A 26,267-nucleotide genomic window follows, 5' to 3' on the forward strand; every position below is an offset into this window, starting at 1 on the left:
TAAGGATATTTTGAAGCAATGTTGGAAATGCAGCCTTTACAAACATGCAAGTGTGTGCTCACACACTCACACACACACACACACACCACCACCACCACCACCCCATACATATTCATATTTATATGTGTACACATATAAATATTTATGCACACATATTATAAATGTATTGATATTATTATGTATAAAGGAACAGTACAGATTCCCAATTTTAATCTTTTGAGTTTGAACAAGAGAAATGCTAAATCACAGAAAAGTCTAAGTATTTTATTCTTAGCAATTAAAAAGAGGTCTTTAGAGTGAATTCCTCCATCAAAAGGATTATTTTGGTTTTATTGCAATATTATGGTAACATGATCTCTGCCAGTCTTTTTTCTACATTTATCCTATTGTAGGGAAAAAAAGATTAAAACCCCATTTGGTGTCATTAAGACACGTTTGCAGAGTGTTATAGAGCACTGGCTTATGATTATTGCTCTATTATAGACAAACAAAATACTCTTTATCCTCTATCAGTTTAGTGTTTGAAATTATGAATTCTATTTAGTTTTTAATGAAATCTGGATTATATTAAAGATTACTTTCTGATTTAATAAATGGTATTTGAGTAGAAAGTTAATTGGATCTTTCCTGAATGAGCAGTGACCACTATGTGTGATTGATAGAGGAAAAGATAACAAATTATGTATTTTAAGTTTGTTTTATGTGTTTAAAACTATTTTAGATTAGGAAATTTTTGGTGAGTGATCAGTTTTCTCAAGTAAATTATATGATCCTTTTTACACTTAAAAAGATTACAGAAATTCTAATTTATTTAAAGATAATTATATATTTAACTTTACAAAAAGATGTTGAAATGCCATATACAAGTGTACAAGAAGACACATCTTATCCCAATACCTGTCTAGTTCTAAATTAGTCACCTCTTGTTTTTGTCACAAATTTCAGCTGAGGTTCAAATTTTGGAATGTGTTCTACTTTTTATAGTTTCTATTTTTTTTCAGAGGTCCAGCTGGATTTGCTGGTAAAGAGATTACCATTTTTGCTTTCTCATAAACTGTCAAATTTCCATATCCATATTATTCACTGATTCACTGTTCAAATAGGATTTCAGGTGTTTGCCCAGATAATAGGAGAACTGATAAAGGGATGCTCATTACCTTTTCTACAGCCTTGGTATTGGCAGAAAGAAGTTTACAGCTTGAGTGTTACTGACCCTCGAGTAAAAATACAAATTATCATTTTTGAAACAATGCTCCTCTTCTGATAGATGTTTGTGTATGCAGGTGTGGTGCAGTGTGGTTTCTCTCAATTCAGGGAACTGAATTGCTGTCTGCAGCTGTCATCTACAACATGTGGCTTTGCATCTGCCTCTTACAATTCCAGCCTTGGCCTTCATTTGAGGAAACCACCCAATTCTTGTATACTTCCTGTTTTCTTGTTCTGTTTGCTGCTGTTATTTACTAGATGAAAGCCTAAGTGGGCCACACTTTTTGAGGTGGAATTTTGCTGTTACTAGTAAATCTTTTCTTTATCCACCCTAATAATGATTTTCTCTGACTCCTTTATAAAACTCTACTTTGCATTGTACATTATTTTTCTGACAAACTCAGCCTCTAGGACAGAGAGTTTGAAGCAAATGTGATTTGTTATTGGTGGTCTAACTGTGTGCTAGAGACTAGAGCAAATGAGAAGTTTAGTAGAGAAATAAAAGAGAAAAAATTAAAGACCATAAGTCTCCAGTGAAGAGTTTTGCCTCATGTAATTCAGATTTTTAATCTATTTTATAGCTAAAATAGGTTAAAGACAATAGTAGCAACCACTTTATTGGTGTGTGAGTTTTTATAAATTTTAATTTCACATTATCATAGCAAGAGTAGCCATCCCTTGAGTACATCTTTGTCCATTGCTTAATGTTCGACACATCACTGTTCCACCAGCTGCTAAACATTAGGGATGTGGTCATCACTCAGAAAGCTTTTGTCCTGGGCTTCCTGACTTTTAGTCACTGAATCAGATATTGAGCTTTAAGAAAGATGGTGGAAGGAAGGAGGACAGTGCAAAACCAGTATGCAAAATCTCTGCAGAGTAGGTTTGTGGTAAAAGTAGACACTGGCAACATCTCTCATGAGTCATGAGGTCTGATCTTTCTCATGATGATTTGCCAGCTCAGCAAGACCCATTGTTAAGAGGGTACTTCCCTTTTCATTTCAATAGAATATTTACTTTCTATGTTATTAGGTATAATTTAGAGTTTGCTAATAATCTACATTAACCAACTATATTCTTGTCTACAATGTACATAGATTTTTTTGGTTCTGATTTTATGAAATAAATCCAATGTTGTAGGTAGAAAATTTTATATATGTATGTTTTTCTACAGCTGGTTTTATTATATATTTACTTAATGTGTCCCAGGTCTATTTGTGTTTATACATCAATCTATAGATAGAAAAATATTTTGAAATTCTGTCGTCTAAAAACAGTGGTCTGAACCTTGCAATTTTTAAGTTAAACTATGTCTTGGGCATGTTTTTAAGTTAGAAAACATAGGTAATCCATTGTATGAACATATGTTTAATCCTTTCTGTATTGATAACAATTTATGTTGTTCAGATTTCTCACTATTGCATATAGCAATCCAATAATCATCCTTAGCTAAGCTCTTTATGTTCTCTGATATAGGATGGATTTCTAGAAACAGTATTATTACTAGGTCATATGATATGTATATATATTTTTAATAATTACACTAAATTACCATCAAAAAGAATCATACAGATTTCCAAATAGTATATTAGAATTCTCATTCCCTGATGCCCTTCTCTTACTAATTTAAAAATGTTATTTATCTGATGGGTAGATATTATTAACATCTTATGATGTTTCATTGTTAAATGATATACATAATGATACTGATTGTCCTTCTAAAACTGTCGCATGAAGAATGAAGAGATGAATGCAGTTAACTATTCGATTTACATAGTGCTTTTTGTTTCAAGTAGATGAATGAAAAAATTCAGCGAACACTCTATCCTTTTCTATTGAAGGCTGCTCCTTAGGGGAAGACTGGAAATACTTCAGCTTGCTTTGGAATGTCTTTAAGTATATAATGGTCCTGTCACATTTCCTGAACTGCAGTGGATTTTAAATCATCTTGGGTTGTGATATAACTTCATTAATCATTGACAGTCTCTGATTTCAGAATTCTTCAGACATTCTCACATTGAGAGGGACAGCATCTGAAAGTTGAGAAACCTGTACTTTTATTCTTTAATGAAAGTAAAATGTGTCAAAAAACAATCAAAGAGGAAGAAATCTTAAGTAGCCACACAAATTGGTTGGGATACATTAGGTAAGCCAGTTGGCAGAAGCAAATGTGAAGAGTATTTTTAAATGCACTGTGAAGAGAAACTTTTTTAGAAGTCTTAAAGACTCTGTTTGAAAAAATTCACACAATACTGTGAAGAAATGACAACAAGATGAATGTCACAACAATCATAAAAAATTCATGAAGTACATTAGTATTTTAAATTTCTCTTGGAAAAAAATAGCTACATCTCTTCAAAGATATATAACAGGTTGAAAAAAAGTTAGAAAAATATGCACATCACTAGCTAAGTTCAGTTTGACTTCTGTTTACCAGATGTTTTGATAGAAGTCTTTTTCAGTGTTCAGTATAATGGTATCTCTGCCTCACATTGCTGTGAAACATATAAGATATATATCTTGTTTGTTGATAAAGAACATATGGCTTTGGAAATCAGTGTTAAAACCACATGGAATTTTCATATAGTCAAAATTCAGATTTCCTCTCAATATCATAATAATTTTAAAAATCTGAAAAAATAAAGTCAAATTTTATACACATGGGGAACGAGAGAGAGAGAGATCTAAAAGTAGTATGCTCATATTTGCCAAATGCATTAATTTTTTTTTAGTTACAGACCTTTTCAGTTTTAGAAAATAACCAGTAATGTGTGCATCTGCCCAATCCATTGTCACAGAGTCATTAACTAAATAATGCTAACGTAATTTTTGCAGATATTTTAAATCTGATTTCCATTTTTCTTTCTTTAATCAAGACTTCATTGAAATACATATAAAGCAAAATTCTATGTTCAATTTATTTCCTGCTATATTAATGTTAAGTGAATAATACACTCTAAATTGTATTTTCTAAATATTACTTAAAGATACACATTCTTAAATTTTGATAGACAAATGGTCTAGGAGGTTCTAGAGAGCTTAGTTGGGTAACTCAGAGAACTGGTTTGCCCCACATTTGCATCCTGTTTTGATTTCATTTCATTCATGGGAACAGTTGCCCATCTTCAGTGTATCAGAAAATGATTTAACTTTTCAACAGGAGGGCATCAGGATCGAACACTCGAGTTTTAAGTTTCCCCAGAAATGTAATAAATTCTGTTTAATATGGGATGACTTAAATGACTTAGTATATGATGGCTCTTTTCTTTCCCAAAGAAAATCTTGGTATAGAGAGATAAGTCTCGGGATCAAATGTACAGTCCTGTTCACTGAGGGGAGGAAGAAAAATCTGAGTAGTGCAAAATAAAAGGGGAGGAGGGAGGTGGTATTACAGTTAGCAAAACTGTCTTCCAAATACAACTAAAAATGAATTAGGGAGGAGACTGACAAATCAGGTCATTCTGAGTCAAAAGGATTAGAATGATCTGTAGTATTTTCCAAGCATCCTTTATAATTGTGTGATGTATCTACTTTTTGCCATTCTTGTTCTTTCATTTCCTTATTTATTTCAACTTCCTGTTTTATTAAATACTTGCAATTTCCTGTCATGTATTGACAGTCTCAAGAATACAAACATGAATAAGATGTGTGCTAACTTTAAGGCAGTCACTCCAAGTCAAATTTCTACCTTCTTTGTCTTCCCATTGACCCATGAATGAAAGTTATCTTGTCTCTTGTTCATGACTGATAATTATCACTTCTTAACAAATATTTTTTATTGTTGCTGTGATTTCTTACCTCTAGAATTACTTTCTATATACAACTCGGTTGCGCATAACTGTCTTCCAGTTTGGTTACTTAGACAAGATTAATTATTTGTCTCTAAAGCCTCTCCCAAGGGTAGCCGCTCCCAGGAACGTGTTGCAGCCAACATTGAGTATAAATTCTTATCTAACTCCAGGGTCTTGTTGGATTCATTCTCTCACAGTCTTTGGACAGGAGTTGGTTGCCTGTGCCTCTTTTTGTTCATATTTTGAGGCAAACCAGTAGAACAGAGGTTGCCCAATTCTACCAGATTCCAACCATTGTTTTCTAAGACCCTCTTTACTGTCATGGACCACAGTCCATTCCATGTGTCAATATATATAATTTCAAAAAATAAACAAATTTTCTAACTTTAATAAAGAGCCAAAGGAAATAAAGTAACATGTATACAATGCAACAACTGCTAATGCAGACTGCCTGCCCTCCTCCCATTAAATGTTGTGGAACCTCAACTTTAATGGTTGTTTAGCTTCAGAAATCACTGAGCCCTACTGAAATCCATGCTATAGAATCTAACCCCAATACTAAGGCTTAATTTTGATACCTACTTCTGTTGTGCTGCTCTAAGGAAAGTTATGCTCTCAATTCTCCATATGCACCTAGAGTTAGAACTTTTTTTTCTCTTCTTTCCCTCAATATAGTGCCCACATATGTCCACACTTGGCATGATTATTTTAATGAGTGCATCTTCAAGTGGAAGACCATAAAATAAAATTCTGACTTTGGTGATATTGTATCATGACCATGTTGTCGTATTGTCCCCATGTGAGATCAGCAGAAAGCACTGAAGAATCCAGTGATGTTTTGCAAAAAAAGACAATAAATATAATTGTTGTTAATAGACAGTACCCTTTGAGTGGAAAAACAATATCAGCAGCAGAAAATGAGCACCTCCTGAGTTTTCTTTAACCAGCACAAACATTATAAAACAGTTTGACAGTTTCTGTGTCTGTGTCACTGAGCTCTTTCTCCTTGTTAATGTGTTTTTTTTCTGACATTGCTATGAAATACCTAATGTTACTTCAGACATGTGCCTCTTTATAACACATTTTTCACATTGATTTACATATTTCACTCAATCCACAAATATTTATTAAGGATGTATATACTTTAAATAACTCCAGTTTAGGTTTCAGTCATCAAAATGTTTGTATCTACTTCTAATTGCCTAATCCTCTTCCTTCAAATTAAAAACAAAATAAAAAGATATCTGACCCAACTATTCCATCCCCAAAGTGGACTTATAAGTTACAAAACTAATATTTTGGTCCTGTTTAATAATGTAAAGAAGGGACTTTAGATTTCACAGATCTTGAAACTTTGTCTTTTGAATCTGTCTCCAAATCAAAGTATTTACTTTATACAACTCTGGATATTTAGTATTATCATACTAATTGTATGTATGAATGAATGAGAATGAATACAACCTGTTAACCATTCAAATGTATTTCATCAGTGAATATTTTGCTGTTTCTTTTCCTTACCACAGGTAAGTTTGTATTAAACACATTAATGGTTGAAATGCTACTATTTAAAACTTGATCATCAGATTATTTCTGCGAACAGGGGAGAAGCTAATAGGTTTCATCTTTTTAACTATGCATGTGTATTTTCCTATTGATTGTTTTAAAATGCACTTCCCTTTGTTTAAATAAAAGCATGATAACTTAATTTTGAGGATGGTTTAGTCTGTACACTATTGATCAAAGGCCTGGCTTGTGGTGGTAGACCAGTCTATATGCAAGGAGTTGGTCCTAATGATAGAGCAGTACTTCATTTTATATGAAGGTGGGTAGTATTGGAAAAGTTCAAATACTCTCTGACTTTCACAGGACACTAATAATATTGTATACTAAGCTATCCCTGACTTGTGAAAATGACCTTTAATCCCCAATTTTATCTCTTAATACAAAAATCTTTCATTAAATGTAGGCTAACCATTTCAATTAATTTCTAAGTTGATGTTTCAGCAAAATAAAACATTTATCTTCATACAGTAAGAGCAGACATACACTGTTCTGAAATTTTCAGAAATCTGACAAGGTGACAAGTTCCAAGATACCTATGAGCTCATGAGTTTCATGACAACCTAAACCCTTTGGAAAGAGAGCTTTGTCAGCTGGAAGTGCAACTTTAACAACTGCCTCTTCTTCCATTGTTTTGTCCCTCAATATCCCCTGACATTCCCCAGCAACATCCACTGTCAGATTGAAATCATAGTTCTGCCATCTGTGCCAGGCCCCAATGCTACCCTTCTGTACCAGAATTAGTAGTGCTTTTCCACATTGCTCCTCAGAGAGTACAAACAACTGGAAGCAATTTAGAACTACTAGAAATGTGTTCTTTTCCTGGCTTCTCCACATCTCCCCGCCTCCCTTTTCCAACATAGCCACATTTTTTTCATTTACCTTCCCATTGGTTGTTCAGATGAAAACTCAGCTGCTTCTTCCATGGGAGGAAAGCCTGGCAGTGATGCACAGAATACTTCTGGGTGATCAAAATTGATTTTTGAAAATATTTATCATCCAAAGAAATATGATCTGGGGACATGTCCAGGCAATATGGTACTAAATACTTTTGCTGGTCACATGGCTGGTATTTCTCCAGTAACCAGGTCTCTACTGGTGGCAGATGCTACTGATTCTTCTTCATGAGATTGAACTAGAATATTAAAAATGTAGAACCTACCAAATTTTGTAAGTTTTTAAACTCTTCAAAACTGGAATTATTGAACCTTTTTATCCTTCTAAAAGAGGGGAATGTTTTCACCATTTGTTAAATTGACTATTCATATTTGGTGTTTATTTGACTTTTTATATCTACTTGCAATCAATTAATAGGCTGTTAGCTATTATAAATAATGACCTATACTTGATTGATTGTTTCTTGACCTCCCCATCATCAGAGCTTAGACTCACTCTCTTAGAATTATGACTAAATAAAACTGTTAGAGCAATAGCCTTTACAAACCTGTAACAGAAGAGTCAATCAATCTCCTGTTACTGATCTGAATTACATGACAGACTAAACTCAGGGGAAGCAGCATGATCCTTCACATAGAACCAGAAGGCAAAAGAAAGAAAATCACAAGGGGTTAGAAAACACAACACAGAGAAACCCAGAAGCAGGAGGAAAGTGGGGCCAAACCAACCAACCAGCTTTGACTAGAGGGGAAGACTAAGTGAGGACACAGTGATTATAGGGAGTTCAAAGATGAGAGGAAGGAGCCAAAGAAAGCCACAGTATTTTGCATTATGCAGAAGCTGGACATTAAGAACAAGTCATAGATCTAAATCAGGCAGAACCTTGAGATCAGAGTCCACACAGTTGTTCAAATAACATCTGCCTTCTGCATGAGGTCCTTTCTGTGGCCTGCTGAAGCCTGCCACACATGCAGCTTGGTATCTGTCACACCTGGAGGGCACTGGGGGAAGGTGCAGAAAAAGACTTTGGACTAAGGATGCTAATTCAGACAGATCATTGGACACTTCAGATGCTTTTCCCATAGGGAAAGAAAGTAGGAATACATCTTTGTCAGTTCTTTAAAATGTCTCAAATTATTTGAGGATCTCTAAAAGAAAAGGTTAAAAAAGAAAGAAAAGAGAAAATAAGGTAAAGCTCAAGCAATTTTGATTGCAAAATAATTTAAGGGTAGTAGGTTATTAGGAAAAAAGAACATAGATCATTTTAAAACATGTAATTGGGGTTTTCATTATTTGGCATTTTGTCATTAACTACTCCCTGCCCTCAACAACAAAAGATAATTACCATGGTCTATTCTGACACTGAACAGTTAGAAATTGTACACAGATGTCAAAAATTCTCATCAATTTCTTATGAGAATGATTCAGTGGAATTCTGTTTCACATCTCCCTCTCTTTTGAATCCCCACCATTGATATGCTTTGGTCTTACACACTTGTATCATTGCTGTTCTTTCTTTCCCTGAGTTTCAAAGAGCAGAAATCATATATTTAACTGCAAATTAAAAGAAACTGTCCCAGGTTGCAGAGTACCTAGGTTACACAAACCCAGTGTGTGGCCATAGTTGAATCACCTAGGCTACCTAAACTATAAATCCAGTTGAATGAGTGGTTTCAAGTGGGGCAAAAGAAAGTCAGAGCATTCAAACCTTGGTTTCCATTATTTCTGCTTCAGTTACTGTATCTGCCCTTTCATTTATTTCATCTATTGAGCTTCTCTATGATTTGATTTCATTTAAAAAATTTCCATTTCTTTATTTTACTTCTTTTGTTTTAATTCATTATACATGACAGTAGAATACACTTTGATACATCATATATAATGGAGTATACTTTCTCATTCTTCTAGTTATACATGATGTAGAATCCTACCGGTTGTATTCTTATATATGTACATAGGGTAATAATGTCTGATTCATTCTATTATCCTTCCTTTCCCCAGACCCCCTTTCCCTCCCTTCAATCCCCTCTGCCTAATCTAAAGTAACTATTCTTCAGCTCAATTTACAACAGTTGAACTATGGAACCAACCTAGGTGTCCTTCAACAGATGAATGGATAAAAATGTATTTGTGTGTGTGTGTGTGTGTGTGTGTGTGTGTGTGTGTGTGTGTGTGTGTACTCAGTCTTAAAATCATGGCATTTGCCCATAAATGGATGGAGCTGGAGAATATCATGCTAAACAAAATAAGCCAATCCCAAGAAACCAAAAGCTGAATGTTTTTTATTGATATGTGGATGCTAATTCACAATGAGGGGGAGGTTAGGGAAGAATAGAGTTACTTTAGATAAAATGTCCATTTCTAATAAAAGTTTCACTGATGTGATAGGGTCCAGCATTTCTTTCAGACCTGAAGTTTCATTTTGTTTCAGTTTGTCATAATAATCAGTGTATTCCATTGGACCTAATAAGTCTCTTTTTAAAAATTTATAGAGAAAGAAAATGAATCCTACAACTCAGTCATGCAATATCTAGAAGTTCATAACAATTTCCATGTGAAAGGTTTAGGGTAGCCAGTAGAAAATGGCATTTTAGACTTTTGAGGAGAATCTTTTTATGATTAGCTTAAATTCTTCTTGAACTTGATTTCTGACTTAGGGAAATAAAAAGCAAACCTGATGTGCACATGATTTGTACAGGGACTGTGCTGCTTTTAAAAATAATAACCAGTCACTATTGGATCAGCTCTGTAGGACTTCTGTGGAAATGAAGTAGCCCGCCTTTTTCAGCATGAGTCAAATGTATGAAGGCTTTGATGAGATTAAAATAATCCAAGGATGCAATTTTGAGATGCTCAGCTAGAAGTAGGAGCTAAGAAACATCCATGCCTCCCATGACACAGTCACCTACTGTAAGAATCGAGTTTTAAAGTCTTTCTCCAGATAATGTCAGGGTATAGAGATAAATATGATCCACTGCTGGTTGCACTAGAAACACTGCTGCTTAAGTAATAAATCTTTCGGTTTTTATCTTTCAAAGTGTGTCTCTTTTCTTTCTGCTTCACATTCTTCTTACAGAGCCCTTATGTTGTCACTTGAGGGTTATATTTTGTGTGACTTCCACTGCTTTTGGGGCCCTTGCCAGATTCTTTTTACCAAACTTGTAGAAATTCCAGTTGCTGTGTTGCTGCTAATGTCTCAGAATTACAGCAGAAAAGTATTTGTTTTGACCAGTTTTAGGCACCTACCTCCCCACCTTATCAGCTCACAGCCAATGACTCACTGACATGGAGAGTAAAAAAGTTCCGGTCCCTCATTTAAAGGTAGAGTCAATTCTGGGGCAATTGGAGCTCCTATGAGATTAGGTTGATGCTGGACCATCCAGGATAACATTCTCAACTCCTGTCCATGTCCCATCTTGCTTCCCTCTCTCTTTTCACCTGAGAGTGCTCCTTAATAAATCATGTGAACCCAAAGCCTCATCTCAGGCTCTGCTTCTAGGGAACCTAACCTAAGACAGTGATAGCTTTAAGAACATAAATTCTGCCTTCCTTTAACTTTCATTCTCATTCTGTAGCACATCTGGAACATGGCGCTCACAAGCTTTATGAAGAGTAGGCCAAGTAGGAAAGTTGACCTTCACTTGGCCAAGGACTCCCATTAAAAACTGCATAATTGAAGTCACCAGCATAATTGTACTCCAGCACAATTTTAACCTTACTTTGAATTCTTAGCTCACTGAAGAATTAGAAACGTGGCAGAATCAGGGAGTAGGATAACTGTAATGTCAAAATGGAATCCATTTAATATTCTAATGCATCCAAAACATCAGAGCATCACAATTAAAAAAAAGTTCTCACTTATGAAAGTTTGTAAAAATATTTAATTTTTTCATACCTACTCTCTATTTCATGTCCTATGCTAAAGCACTAAGAAAATACTAACAGTGAATGATAAAGTCCACACTCCTAAGAAGTTGTGAACAGTGGGAAACCCTGATAGAGGAGCTAATGATTGTTTTCAATATGCCTGGGCATTTGACAGCCTGATTCCATATAAAATGGCATATAAATTCCATATAAAATGGAGGGGTTGGTGGCCATATCCACATAGGTAACAACATGAACCAAAGTTTGTAGACAGGAAAGCTAATAGAATATTCCAGAAGATTATGTAGAAAGTGGGTAAAAAATTAGGCTAGAAAGGTATTTTTTTACTGAGTTATAGAAGGTCTCAAGATGAACTTTACCTTGCAAGGTTACTATTAACAATGATTTAAGGAATTCATCTTCTCCTGTCTTTTAATTAAAACAATTAAGTAACATAATAAAATATTCTGTCCTGAAATAATGTCTAAAACAACTATTGTCATTTTTTCTTTGCTCCCATATTTTTTTTATGGAAGCAGTGACTGATTTTAGTGCAGTGACTGATTTGCTGTTGTTTGTAGTTACTGTTTTCTCCTGAGCTTTTCCTTCTTTATTGTATACTTTTATTTTAAGTGACTAAATACTGTCATAAATCATGTGTTTGCTATACTTTACATTCTCCATTTTCATTTTCCCTGAAGGGTTTGCATGCTTTTGAACATGGCAATGATGAGGTCATATTTAGGTCCGAAAAATGCACATCTTAAAGCTACTGTGGATCAGGATGAGCAGGACTTGAGTCAGAAACCTCAGTAAGGGAACCACTGCAGAAGTAGTGAGGGAAAGTGTTGATACCCACCTCTGCATCCTCATCCTCATTTCTGAAAGGAAATACAGCAGGCCACAGAGGTACATGTGAAAGTTAATTGCAATAATATATTAGAAGAACTTGGCATTTATGAACCTCCTAAATGATCAGTCATTCAACACAGGAAGCTATGGAAAAAAAATTTAAAGGTCAGTTTGACTTTTAGGCACCCAATTTCCCAAAAGACTGAATTACTTGAATGTGGGTTCTGCCTTATTCATTTCATGTGACTTATATTATTGCCCAACATATTTCTTCAGGGAATGAACTAATGCATGGCCAGGCAATAGATGCCTGTTGGTTAAATGGGCAAACAATTGCCTAGTGGGAAACATGGTAGGAGAGTCTTCTTTTGAAGGAATTGCTGTATCCATTAATCCAAGAAGTGGCAAGTAAGTAAACAGTCATCCAGTGGTGATAGGTACTCTCTTCTCTTACCAGTAATAAGTGTGTGTTAGGTGGGAACAAGTGCTTGGAGAAAATTATGAGTTAGGTGTTAAGATCCATCCAGAATCCCAAAGGTTTCTGAGCACTATGAAATACAAGTCTGAAAAAGGACTAAATTGTCTTTTTCTTGAGTAGCAATGAAATAAGTTAGAATTTTTTTTTTTTTTAAGATCTGCCTCCTATTCCAGTCTGCAGGCTTTAGGAGACTTAAACCTGCCTCTGCAGGTAGTACAACAGGTGCTTAAAAATATTCACCAAGCAGATTTAAAAATGCAGAGTGAAGGAATGGGACATAGTCAGAGAGCTGGGTCAATCACAATTTTACTGTCATGTTATCTTCAACTTACCACAATGGGAAGGAAAGTATCATAAAATGAATGAAACTTAATCAACTACTCTAAATCTAAATATCTGTTCCATCATAAGCAAAGAAATAAACAAAAGACTGTTATGTAAGATACACTATACACTATACATTCTATATAAAAAGAATGCTTTTCTTTTTCAAAATTATGTAACTTTGTCAAAAATTAGTATGTTATATGCCAGTAATTTCTCACTCAAACTAAAACTGATAATTGTACATTAATTCCCTGCTATGTGCCAGGGATTTCTAGGTACTTTAAATATATATTTGATAATCTTAGAAACCAACCCAGAGCACAGCAATTATTTATTTCATTTTAAAGATGAAAAGTCTCAAAACAAAGAAGAGTAACTTGTTCCAGATCTCACAATAGTTTTTCCTGACTCAAGTTTTTTTGTAGTTTAGAGAGTGATTCTCATCCCTTTTCTAAACACAGCTCTTTAGCTCTTGGGACACAGCTATTACAATAAGGTTTATGTTATTTACTTGGTTTAAAGGAGAGACCATTTGACCCATGAACAAACAGAACAAAAATAAAATAGAACAAGTTGCAGGACCTTCTATAGCAGGTGCTTGTTATGGAAGAGTGGAAAATGACAAGAGGTTCTCTTAGCAGCAAACACAGGAAACAGTGGGATACGAGAAATAGACTTGCCCACCCGTGTTTCTCAAACAATGATTTGATAATTTTTGTCTTTCTTCGGTTCATTACTTTGCAATATTGTCAGTTCTCCTAGCACATAGTCCTCATTGTATTCTCTTGAGTACTTAAAGCATGCACCTCAAAAACATTTTTTGAAACACATTGGAAATTACATAGGCTGTCTAAAACTGTTGGGTCCCAATTCCTGGAACCTGTGAATGTAACCTTTTAAGGAGAGAAGTCTTTACCATGTAGACTGAGTAAAGGATCTTGAAAGGGGAAGTTGACCCTACCAAAACTTTGTTTTTGGACCAGCTAAACTGCCTTCGGACATCTGGTTCTCAGAATTGTAATAAACCTGTTATTTTCAGTCACTGGGTTTGTGGTATTTTTTTCCCCCAGTGGCCATGGGAAACTAATATGTACATAGAAAATAATTCTATGACCTTTTCTCTGAGGTGCAGTTTTTCAGTCAGCATTTTACTTATTGAACTGGGATAAAACCAGAGTTTTCTAATCTACAAATGATTGATTTTCACTTCAGGTAAACGTATTTGCTTATTCTTTCTCTATAAGGTAGGCAATTTAGCAGATGATTTATAAGAATGTATTGTATCCTTTGAGGTTCAGTTTAAATAACTTTGATATAACAAAAGTTGAAGAAAACAATCTGTCTGAGTCTAAGACTTTGGAATATGAATTCATACACACTAATGAAGGAAAACAAAATTGGCCTCAGAGGAAGAGAGTGTCTTATGCAAATCTTTGTTCTCAGCCAAGTTCATACATGCAGAATGCAAAACTGTGTCTCACTGTTTGTTGGAGATTTAGGAATAGCTTGAGATAATCTAATTTAAAAGGACTAGCAAATTCTGTCAGCTTTGTAGAATTTATTCCACATATGTCAAAGATATACTTATTATATTGCAAAATAAACTAACACTCTGTGACCTTAGATGAAAAAGTAAATATTAGAATTTATGTTTTATTCTCTCATATGCTTTCTATTGGTACATGCTAATGAATTGCAGAACCATACACTGCAGGATCTACTGACAAATTCTGTATGTTATCAGAGATTAGTGAGAATGTGGTTCGGGTTTTGTGTACTAACAAAATGTTCGTATTAATTTTCCTCTTTGATACTGAGTTCACATTTCTTATAATGTAAACATATAATAGGCAACCAACAATTTTATCTTTTTCCTTGAAAATATTCCTGGTAAACAAGGGATTTCATAAAATCATGTCTTGCTGATGCCATAGCAACATAATCTTATACTGACAACATCATCCGTTACAATGCAAGTGGTTATACTCATGTGCTTAGACTAGACTTTCAGTTAACCAAAGTACATGGAGTTATTTTAGGAAAGATTTGTACAGATGTTTACCCAACTCTTAACAGGAATTATTTTAGTGTGTTCACATGGGTTGAAATGTTATATGCTTAAAGGATTAAGTTACTATTTTGACTTCGAATATTTATATAACTTTGAACTACAGGAGTAGGTTAAATGCCTATTGAAAAAGAAAAATAGTACAAATGGACAGAGACTAAAATCTGCAAATTATCTGATTGCCCTACAGACGTTCTCTAAGTTAAAAATTAAAAAATAAAGTAGTTTAGTTCTGTTTTAAAATATGCTAGATGAAAAGTAATTATGCATTTCTTTGTTTTATCATATTCTTGGAAAGAATACTTCCCAACAGAGTTTTAATGGGAAACCATAGGAGGATAAGGGACACGTGAGAGACAAATTCAGTGTCTAAAAAAAAAAAATGTGACTGGTAAAAAACAAGAAAGGCGAAAATTAGGAGGGACTGTGAATCCAGCTTCCAGAGAAGTTTAATGAACAGAACTGGACTATTCAAGGCCAGAAGCTAGTGCATGTAGAGAGTGATTTTACATCATAAAAACAGAGTGATGGTCTTAGGCCATTTTTCTGTTGCTATAACTGAACACCACTGGCAGTGATTTCTAAAGAATAAAGGCTAATTTGTCTCATGGTTCTGGCTTTGTCCCAAAGCCAAGGGGCTGAAACTGGTTAGGGCTGGTGGTTACTCTGATGAGTCCCAGGCAGCATAGAAAATCACATGTTGACACACAATACACTTGCTAATTTGGGTCTCTCTTCTTCCTCTTAGAGTCCCACCTTCAAGCCCTCATCTGATTCTCATTACTTCCCAAAGTTTCCATCTACAGATACGACAGTCAGATTTAAGTTCTCACTTATCCTCTTAATACTTGGCAATGGGGATTTCAATGTGAGCTTTGATGGATACATTCAAACCATACCAAGTAGAGTGAGGTTGTTTGCTGCTCTCTATGGAAGGAAGCTGATTTCTATTTCAAGAGATTGGTGACCACTGGTCTCACACAAAGGGTCTCTGTTTTCCTTCCAGTTCTTAACTGGAACACTGATGTGGCTGGGCACCCTGTCCGTTCACTCATCTGTCTAGAGCAATCAAAACCCTGTATTCTTACTGTGATGTGCAGTCTAGAATTCTCTGTAAATTTGCTGGTAAATTCTAGTCATTTTCAAATATTAGTTAACATGTAGTTCTAGTTTCATACTCTATGAAAAATTTAAATTATTACTTTTTGTACCTGATGCTCAATTTGTACATTTATTCTAACTAAAAGATTATAATAGGGAACAAGATTTTTTTTTCTTTTCATTAAAATTGTTCCCCCAAAATAAGAAGATACATAATATTATGGTTTACTGACCTACTTTAAGCACCAGGCAGCTTTCTAGGTTCACAAAAATGGAGTAGATCTGGCCAGTCCTTTCCTAGCCGTGAACCCGCCTCACCGCACCCCCCCCCCCCCCCACAAGACCAAGCAGTTCAAACTGGAAAATAGATATCCAAGGTCCTATCTTGTTGGTCCTATCCTGTCTGGAAGGAAAACTGTGGAAGTACCTAATAGTGGAGAAGGAATAAGTTTAAGAATTTTGACTGCTCTAAGTTTATCCTATGATTTTTACCAGTTGGGAAAGCAACTTCTATACTTACTTACTTCTTTCTATACTTACACCTTCCAAAAGAAGTTTTTGTTAAGAATACTCCCTCCTTCTTTCCCTGTCCCTCCCTTCTTAGAGCTTCCTGGACAATCTGCAGAGTTCTAATTCTGTCAGAACCCAGTGGATGTTCCCTCAAAAGAATGGTCACACTTTGGAACTTTCATGTTATAAACTGGAGCCCTCAGATGCTGGCCAGATGTTCCATTTCTTCAGATCTGTGGGTCAGGTCAGGGGGTGTTAGAAAGGCAAACTGAGTAGGTTGTAATATTAACGCAATTTCCTTTCTGGCAAGGGTTGTGTTGGGATTAGTCCCTTTGTTTGCAGAGGTAAGAATATTTTTTTTTTCTTTGAATGTTATATAACCGGAGCTCAGGATAGGATATTTTATATTTTGCATGATTACAGCCTCATCATTTAGCAAAATGAGACCTACCCAATCTCCCTCTCCCTTAGCAGGTCAGCATACCCACCATCGTGCAAAGAAACACTGGGCTCAGTTCACTCTACCTGAAAACTGCCTGTTCCCAAGAGAAATAATACTAGTTGTCAATGCTTATTCATTTTGCTATCATGGATGGACAGGGCCAGATTTCATATGCCAATTTGGATTGAATTCTTTTGACTCTGTGTCTGCTGATGATGAGAGTAGCAGGTAGAGTTTTGTCAGTTCATTCCACCATAAATGCAGCATGGAAACCACCATGCAAAGTGTGTGAGCAGGAAAGCGGGAGAAGCCTCCAGGAGACGCCTCTCCATGCCACTGCTCTGGTTTTCTGCAGACAAAACTAGATTATTTGGAGACATCTCACAGATCTAATATGATACAGAAAGGAAATATGAAGCAAACATAGTAGATTTTAGCTAGAGGAAATGAAATGAAAAAAAATTGAAAGAAGGAAATGAAAGAATTAGAATAAAACCTAATTTATATATTTGCAAAACTGAAGAAATAATTCTTTCTTGAAAAGAAAAAAAGGTAAGAAAAATAGAATACAGCCTGTGATTTTACCAAGAAAAGGATGTTGCTCAGAGTATGAGAACAGCAAAGGTACCACTGACGGGCACTTAATATCTTCTAAGAACTAATTTATAGCAAATACTGTAGCTTGGGTGATAGTAGGCAAAAGGTTAATAGCCTATTTGCATTTATACTGTAAAAGTCTCTTTACCAAACAGAGGCAAATTACACCAAAATTCTAATGTAAAGTAAGGGATTTGTTGATCAGATATTTCCTGAATCCTTTCTCTTTGCTAGAGATTGAACATGCTGGTTGGTATATACCCTCCAGGAAGACAGACATGGGAAACAGAGAGAGAACAGACCTCTATGACCTTTCTTCAACATTATTTTATTTAATCTGTAGTGTATGTATGAAAGAATATTATTGTCCCATTTTATAAGTGAAAAATTTGACAAAGAAGTTATATAACTTCCCCAAGTCTCTCTCTCTATATATTATTAGTATATATATATATTAGTATATATATATATATATATTAGTATATATATATTAGTGAGAAGTGACCTCAGAAACCCTTGCTCTTTTTAATTTAGAGTACAGATAAGAAACAAAACCAACAAGGGCATAGGAATTCAGAAAGCCAGGATGGTACTGAAAGGTTAGGGAAGACTTCATGGAAAAGATGGTACTTTCTTATATTGAAAGGGTTCTATTCAGACAAGTGGAAGGCTTTGAATATTAAAAAAAAGATTTATTATCTAGAAAGGGACAAAATATAATCCATTAAAATTTTCTTGGATACAACTATGGGTCTGATATTTTGAGATTTAGAAATTGTGAATTGTAGTCATTAGATAATTTTGAACATTCAGGGTCCATATAAAAATATGACTCCTATCTATTCATTCACCCGCAGTAAAAAGATATTTTAGGATTAAAAACCCCTCTTGAATTCCAAAACATTTATTAATAATTTAGACTTTATACTAAATCATCTCAGAACAGCTGTAACTCAAATAAAATCATTTTTAATCTGGCTCCTCTGCCCAATATTAAGGCAGCCTCTAATTTAGTAAATAAACACCTGTGAAAATTGCATTGCAACCTCTATTAATATGATTTAAACCATGTTGTGTGTTCTCCTGAGATATGCCAGATTAATGAATTATCTAAGCCTTGGTGGAAAATGACCTGCTCAAAATGAAAATAGAATTCATAACAAAAAGCAGCCAAAAAAGCAACCAGTCTTAACCCTTTGATTTAAAAATAAGAATGGTACAAATAGTTAAAAAGTAGGTCATCTTTATTATTTTAGATCATATCACATCCTCATAATCTGAGTACTATTATAGGTTTTGTTTGATTTCTACTTATTTCTTTAATATTCAAATTATAATGCATTCAAATACGTGTGGGTACCCCCCTGCCATTTGTGTTTTGAATGGCATGTTTGGATGACTGGCCCAGATCTGGCATTCTGAGTTTGTGCCAACAAAAATGTCAAGTGCATTTGCCTTTTAATTACATGCAGTGCCTAGACTTTAATATTCCAAAATTTTCCCTGAGGAAGAGACTTTTCTGATCCTACAGTTTGGGGGAGGAGAAGATATGTCTGATATTATCATAATGCCTTTTCCCCCTAACCTTTCCAGATATCCACATTTTTTGTTTTATAAACATTTCACTTTAGGGTTTATATTTACTTTTTTTCATAGCCTATTCTGCTATACATACTGTATATAGATACAAGATTCAGCATTATTTATTTTACTTATTTCCCAGTAATCTTCAGCTGAACCCATTTTAATCTTAATGGGTCATTACCACTAAGTCCCACTCCTAATAATCAATAAGTGAGTGATGTAGTTGCTTATCACTCACACTTCACTCTTCCTTTCCTGTATCTATGTCAGTATAATGGAAGGGCTTGTTATTCCCCAGGAGTACATCCTTGTATTATTTGACTTCCCCAAAACATATAAGTAGAATTATTATTTTTTTATCTCCTTTGTGACTTGAGATGAGGGGAAAATCTTGTTACTGAACTAAACAGCTCCATAATCTCTGAACTCCTTATAATTCCTAATACATAGACAAAACACTTAGAACGACTTTGCTCTTGTTGAAATACATTGTTCCACATCTTAACTAAAAAGTTTCACAACATATCTGCATGGAGCAGAGATATTCTGTGTTGTTTAGTATGATTCTACAGAGCTTTGAAATGTGTCAGACATATGCCCTGAACAATTGGTGCTTTATTTAATTAATGGAAGGAAGAAAACAACACAAGAAACTCCTTTGTAGGTGTAAGATGGGGCATGGAGCATGTTTTCCTTTTTCAAACTTTCATGACTTCCTCCAACTTCTCTTCCATTTTCCAATCATCCAACTAAGTCTACTTTTTCTCCTGAAAGAATTTGGTGTGACCAATTGCCAATTTGATTGCATCTCTATCTTTTCAATTTCTTTCTTTTTTAAAGTAGAGTTGAGTTGAGTTTGACAACTCCATTGTATTCCCCTTTCTCTCCGCCCCCCACCTTTTTTTTTACAGTGGTGAAAATTACCTGTAGACAGCTAATCACACTTCTCCTGAGTAAACATGGGAAGTCAGGAAACATTAGCCATGGTTTTAATTTTGTCAAAAAACTAATGGTATGAACATGAATAGACCACTAATCTTGTCTGAAGTTGTTTTTCATTGTTGGATTTGTATGTTGAATGACTTTAAGGACTGGTTCAGATATCAACTATCCAGATATAATACCATCCCCTATGCAGGGTGACTGTACCTCTTCTATAGTTCTTGTCATAATCTGTGAACAGCTAGTCATTTGAGTATTTACCACATCCCTACTTCTCGATTATACACCTACTAAAGGAAGAACATTTATTTATTTGGGTGTTTTGTTGTTGTTATTATTGTTTCAGTGTTTTATACCTATCAAATATTCAATCAACTTGTGTCGTGTTGAATAATAAGATAATCATTGTACTTTTAGACATTAAATTTTTGTCTATCTAATGCTGCTTATTTAAGTCATAATACCAGTTGTTCAACACTCAAGATGTGGATAAAGGATTATATTTGAATTTCATACTATGTACCCTTAACACTTAACTGAGGCTTATTAAGTGGATTACCAGGTATTGTTCTAAGCACTTTGCAAATTTTAACACATTTAATTTTTGTATCAACCTAAAAGAAAGGTATGTTTATTCATCTCCATTTTACCAGTGAGAACAACTGAGGAACAGTGATTAAATAACTTACTGTAGATCACCTGATAGGTGACAAAAGCTGGAATTCAAACCCAGGTTAATGGTTTTGTTTTACCAGAATACTTGAATTCCACCTGATTGTAGTATTCCCTATTAGTGTGCTTTCTGTATATACTAGAGTTGTTTATTAATTAATACAATGTAGAATAGACTTTTTTTTTCTTAATGGTTACAGACTTTATAAGTTCATAGGGTTAATCCTAGCAGTAATTTCAGATATGCTAAAGCTTCTAACAGTATCTTGTAGTTGATGTTTGTTCTTATATAGGTTACACACCTTGACAAATTATGAGCACTTCCCCTTGTTATTTATATATTTGTAAGACAAACATTTTGCAATGTGTTGTAGAAATTATTAGACATGAAAATGTGAATGAGGACCAGGAAACAAGTGCTCAGTGGTAGAGCACTTGCTAGCACATCAAGGTTTAATCCCTTGGTTTAATCCCCAGCACCACAGAAAGTAAGATGAAATGAAAATCTGAATGAGATTATGTCTCTGTTCTCAACCAGCTCCCTATCCATGTATGTTGCAGACTTTCTGAAACTACATACAATGCAATTTTATTTGTGGGTTATGGAAAAAAAAATATTAACTAGTGTTTCGAGGTGAGAGTTTAATTATAGATAAAATCTTGGGGAAAATAAAGAATGTACGATCCCATGACCTGACTTACAGTTCTTGAAACCTAGTAGATTGGGTGCTTGGAAGACCTCAGCAGCACGGTTCTATCCTGGATAGGCGCCATCTTTAGGTAACTGCACCCACAGCAGAGAGGAAAGACCTCCAAGGACTCACTATTCAGAAAAAAAAAAAAGAAAGGAAGAAAAACAAAAACAAAAGAAGAAAGAAAAGCATAGAACAAATGGAAAAAAGTGTGACCAAAGCTGATAAAGGTGAGAAATAGAAAAAGGGCTTGGTATTTCAGTGGGGAAACACTAAAACTATATTGCCTTTAAAACACTGATCTTAGGGCTGGTCCTAAGAAGGTGACCTAGTCTGAGACTGCCACAGAGAGCCAGCAGAGATGGTCTGAGTCCTGTTGTGCCTCTTAGGTACTGGTAGAAGAAGATACAAATTCTGTTTTAGATGAAAGCATGATCCATTTAGGTCTGTAGGATTCCCACAGACTAACAGAAAGCAATTAACTCACAATCAAAGGTCACCAAGCTTTCTTGAAGGTAACTCACTGTGAGAGTTAGCAGAAGCAACAGATCTAAATCCTCACAGGACTGCAGGTATTGGGACTGCCAACTATGATATGTAAACTAGCTGCATTCAAAACAAAGGAATAAAGGGTGGATCATGAAGATTAGCAAGATGCTAGCAGGAGTACCAAACAAATAGTCATTTACCAAAAAGTAAATAGAACTTAATAGGAAAGAAAAGAAGTTCTCCAAGTTTAAAAATAAATTTGTGTTCGAGTTAATAGAAGATTTGACTGACGTAAAGAGATAAATTATTACTTGGACTTCAAATCTGAAAACGTTATGCAGAGTAAAGCACTAAGAAGAGCTAAGATGCTCAAGAAGCCATGTACATGGGAATGTGCCCTTCATATGGAACAGTACATTACAGACCTATAGAAAATAAAACCATGTAGTAGCATGGAATAGATATGCTGCTTGAAAATAATGGAAAATTCAGAAAGTGACTCATGCAATTCTGTAATTTTGATGTAGGACAGAAGTGGTTTTGTAGATCATTGAATCAATTCATATATTATATACAGATAATTGATATTTATGTAGGAAGAAGGGAGGGCCTGAAGTATTTCTTACTCATGCTCAGAAAGAATTCTGCATTGATCCAGAGTTAAATGTGAAATGCACACTTCTAAAATTTTCAGAACAAAAAAGAAAACATTTTTTATGAATTCAGAATGGAACAGGATTTATTAAACAATAAACACTAACCATATGAAAAGACTGATTTATTCAACTTCATTAAAATTAAAACTACTCTTCACCAATATGCCATAAATAAAGTGAGAAGAAAAGCCACTGATAGAATGCAGGACACATTCATTAGCCCCAAATATGGCATCTTGGTGTATTGAATATTTTAAGTTGAAAATAATTTGAGAAAATGACAGAAGCAAGAGGATCTCTTTGACCTTAACCCATCCTTTTGCCCTGAAGCAAGCTATAAAAACTAGAAAGGATTTTCTGACTTCCCCTGATGGTCCTAAGACCCTCCTATGAGAGGTGTCCTTCCTTATATATGAAGAAAAGAGGAATCTTTATCTCTGAAGATGATAGACACAGAAAGGAAGCAATCTGAACAAATAGGATTTGCTGTCTATCCTGGTTCCTCACCTCATACCTCTATGCCCTGTCTTTGTTTTCTCTATGACCGTCCCCATTCATCAATCCTGATATAAAAAAAAAAAAAAAACCAAAGATTTAACTGCGACTTTGAGACTTCATTTCCTTATGAAGGCTCCCATAAAACTTACAATAAATAAAATTTTATTCTTTTTTCTTATTAATATGTCTTTTGTTCTAGGAGTCCTAGCCATGAATTTAGAAGGTTAAAAGGAAAGGTATTTTCCCTTCTCTGTACCATCTGATAGGAGAAGGTGTGGGCAATACAGATAACTGACAAATAATTAGTATGCACAAATAATTAGTATGTAAAATAGAAGGAAAAAGATAAGGACAAAATGAAAAAGAAAAAAGGGTCAAAGTTACACACTGAGCATTTCAGAGAAGAAACATAGAAATATCCCAAGTACTCAAAAATCATTTCCATCATAGTCAAATGTTTATTAGATCTCATTTCTACCACCAAACTGACAAGAAGTGTGATGATACAAAGTGTTAAGGTGTAATTTAAATGGAGATAACATACCCCACTGTTGGAAATATAAAATGGTAGCAATTAAGCATTATCCTGTAAAGTTGACTATTCACAATCTTTGTTTCAGTCCAAATGGCTTGGATACAACCCAGGAGCCACAATTTACAAGCCATGAAATAGACTGAGGATGTTTATTTGGCAGTGGGAGATAGTCCTAAATAGTTAGGATATATGATAGATACTCTAAAGAATTGTAAATATATGAGGTTGAAAATGTTGATTGGAATCTGATTATGAAAAGCCTTAGATGCTATAACTTTTGCCATTTCATCTTGAATTTGAAGTAAAGTAGTTATTTAATTATATCTGCATTTTAGAAAACCCATCCTGGTAGCAAAATATGGTCTAAATCTAAGGAGACCAATATAGGAAGCAGGAATTTTAGTGAAAAATCAAAATAATTGAGTCTTGAAGGCCCTTAAAGAATAAGAATCTATGATAAATTTCAGAAATACTTAAAAAAAAATAGACTCAACGGTGTTAATAAGTAAGACAACACACTAAGGCTCTGTTTTACCCAACTTCATGCTTTTAGCTAAATGGAAAATTTGATGAAAAACATATGAACAATAAAATATATGTCCTTAAGTTACTATGAAGCAAGATAATATTGTCCACATTTTTTCCTTTATATATACTTCTAGAACATGACACTTTTTAAAATTATTTCTATCATTTTTTTCATAATTTTACATAGTACTTTGAACCGTAAATTTAAAACTGAAACAAATTTAAAGAACCAATGACTAGAAGAAGATACCTTAAGCAGTGTGAAATTAATTTTAAATACTCATAATATTGTTCTGTATTTTGATTTCATAGTTGTTTAAAGTCTTCATAGATTTCTGTGCTTCTATTCTCAGAAATTTTCACCAAAATTTCATTATTAAACATTATTAAATATTATTAAATTATTTTCCAGCTACTGTTTAGACAAAATGTGTGACACATAGCTCTTTTCTTATTTCACCAATTAAAATCTCTGATTGACCCTTTTTTTTATAGTCAGCAATCCAAGGGTAGACAGGTTTCATGAGATCATATGAGGTACTAAAGCAATGACTTCAAAGGATGTTTGAGTTAAATAATAAATACTTCAAGATGCCCGTAAGGCTCAGGCATCCAAGGTGGCAGACTATTTAATTAATAACATGCACTTTACAAAACCAATCATTATATATTTATATGATAGACTGCTAAGATTTTTTAAAGCTGTTCTTCAGTAATGTCAGTTCCGCTGATCACAGGGTTTGTTTTTATATGATGGACCCAGAAAGCTAACCTCTAGGTCACATCTATCCAGGAGGATCTACTAGTGCTCTCTCATAAGTGCTTCAGTTATAAGAACTTTTCACATTATGTTACTCAGTATTCCTAAAAGGTACATAATGTAGATGCTTCTATTATTTTATTGTATAGAAAAGGTATCATCTCTAAGAGATCTTAACTTGTTCATTGTCGTACAGCATATAATTCTGAATGGATATAGAATTGCTTCCTGGGTCTGACTGATGTACAGTAAGGAGTGTTTCTGGTCCTCCACACTGCATGCCCAAATATTTGGTTATAGTGTGCACAGGTTTTGAATTGATCCAATGATCCACAAAGCCACTTCAGTCCTAGGTCAAAATTACACTACTCCATGAGACACTTTCTGGATTTTCTGTTATTTTCTAAGAGGCATATTGCTTGGTTTGTAACGCCGGTCACTCTATAATATGTTGTGCTGTGTGAAAGGTGTGTGTGCCTAGTTCTTTTTATTCTGAGTAGCTTCTTCAGATCTAAGTCCAATGAATAATTTACCTCTTCAAATAAAGGGAACTAAGAATGAAAACAGCCTTCCTGATTCCAAATCCTTTGTGATGTACACTGGAATTTCCTTGTAGTTTGGTTTGGAGGTAGGTGGTGGCAGATGGTGCGAACAGTTCTGTAAAGGAGCAGCAAGCACCAAGTTTTGATGTGCCCAAGTAAAACTTTAAAGTGTATCCCAAGTTCATCTTTGGCTAATATCCAAAACAATAAAATCAGTGTTTTAGGAAGGCTACTGGTTTTTTTTTTATGTTAATACAATCTACTGTAGGCAGGATTAGTGTCACTCTTCTATTTATTCAACTAATATTTTTGTAGCATTCTCTAGACATACAATGATAAATAAAATGAACTTGATTCCTGCTTTCATGGACTTAACAGTGAGAAACTACGAGAGCACTCTAATCAGTGATACCAGCTTATTGAAGTATTAGAAATGCTATGGGGTTTTGAGGTACAATAGATGAAGTGCAGTGAGGGAGAAATACAGGCAGCAGTCGTGTGGTCTGGGTAAGAGATGATGTTGATCTGAAGGAAATAGTAACAGTGGGCATAGAAAAAAAGTGGAGGCAGGATATTTAGGAAGTAGGAGTTCTTTGTAACTAATTGCATAACAATGAGAAGTAAAGTGACCATGTTTGCACAGGAGAACTCCAGTTTTTGTCTGTTGTAATTA

The 26,267-nt window shown here is 34.5% G+C and overlaps 1 protein-coding gene across 4 annotated transcripts in view; it reads left to right on the forward strand.

Annotated features, from left to right (window-relative positions):
* PTPRK (protein tyrosine phosphatase receptor type K) overlaps positions 1 to 26,267 on the forward strand; it is a 561,297-nt gene that overhangs the window by 488,485 nt on the left and 46,545 nt on the right. The window lies entirely within an intron of this gene.

The sequence above is a fragment of the Sciurus vulgaris genome (assembly GCF_902686455.1).
Source record: "Sciurus vulgaris genome assembly, chromosome: 7".
Taxonomy (NCBI): domain Eukaryota; kingdom Metazoa; phylum Chordata; class Mammalia; order Rodentia; family Sciuridae; genus Sciurus; species Sciurus vulgaris.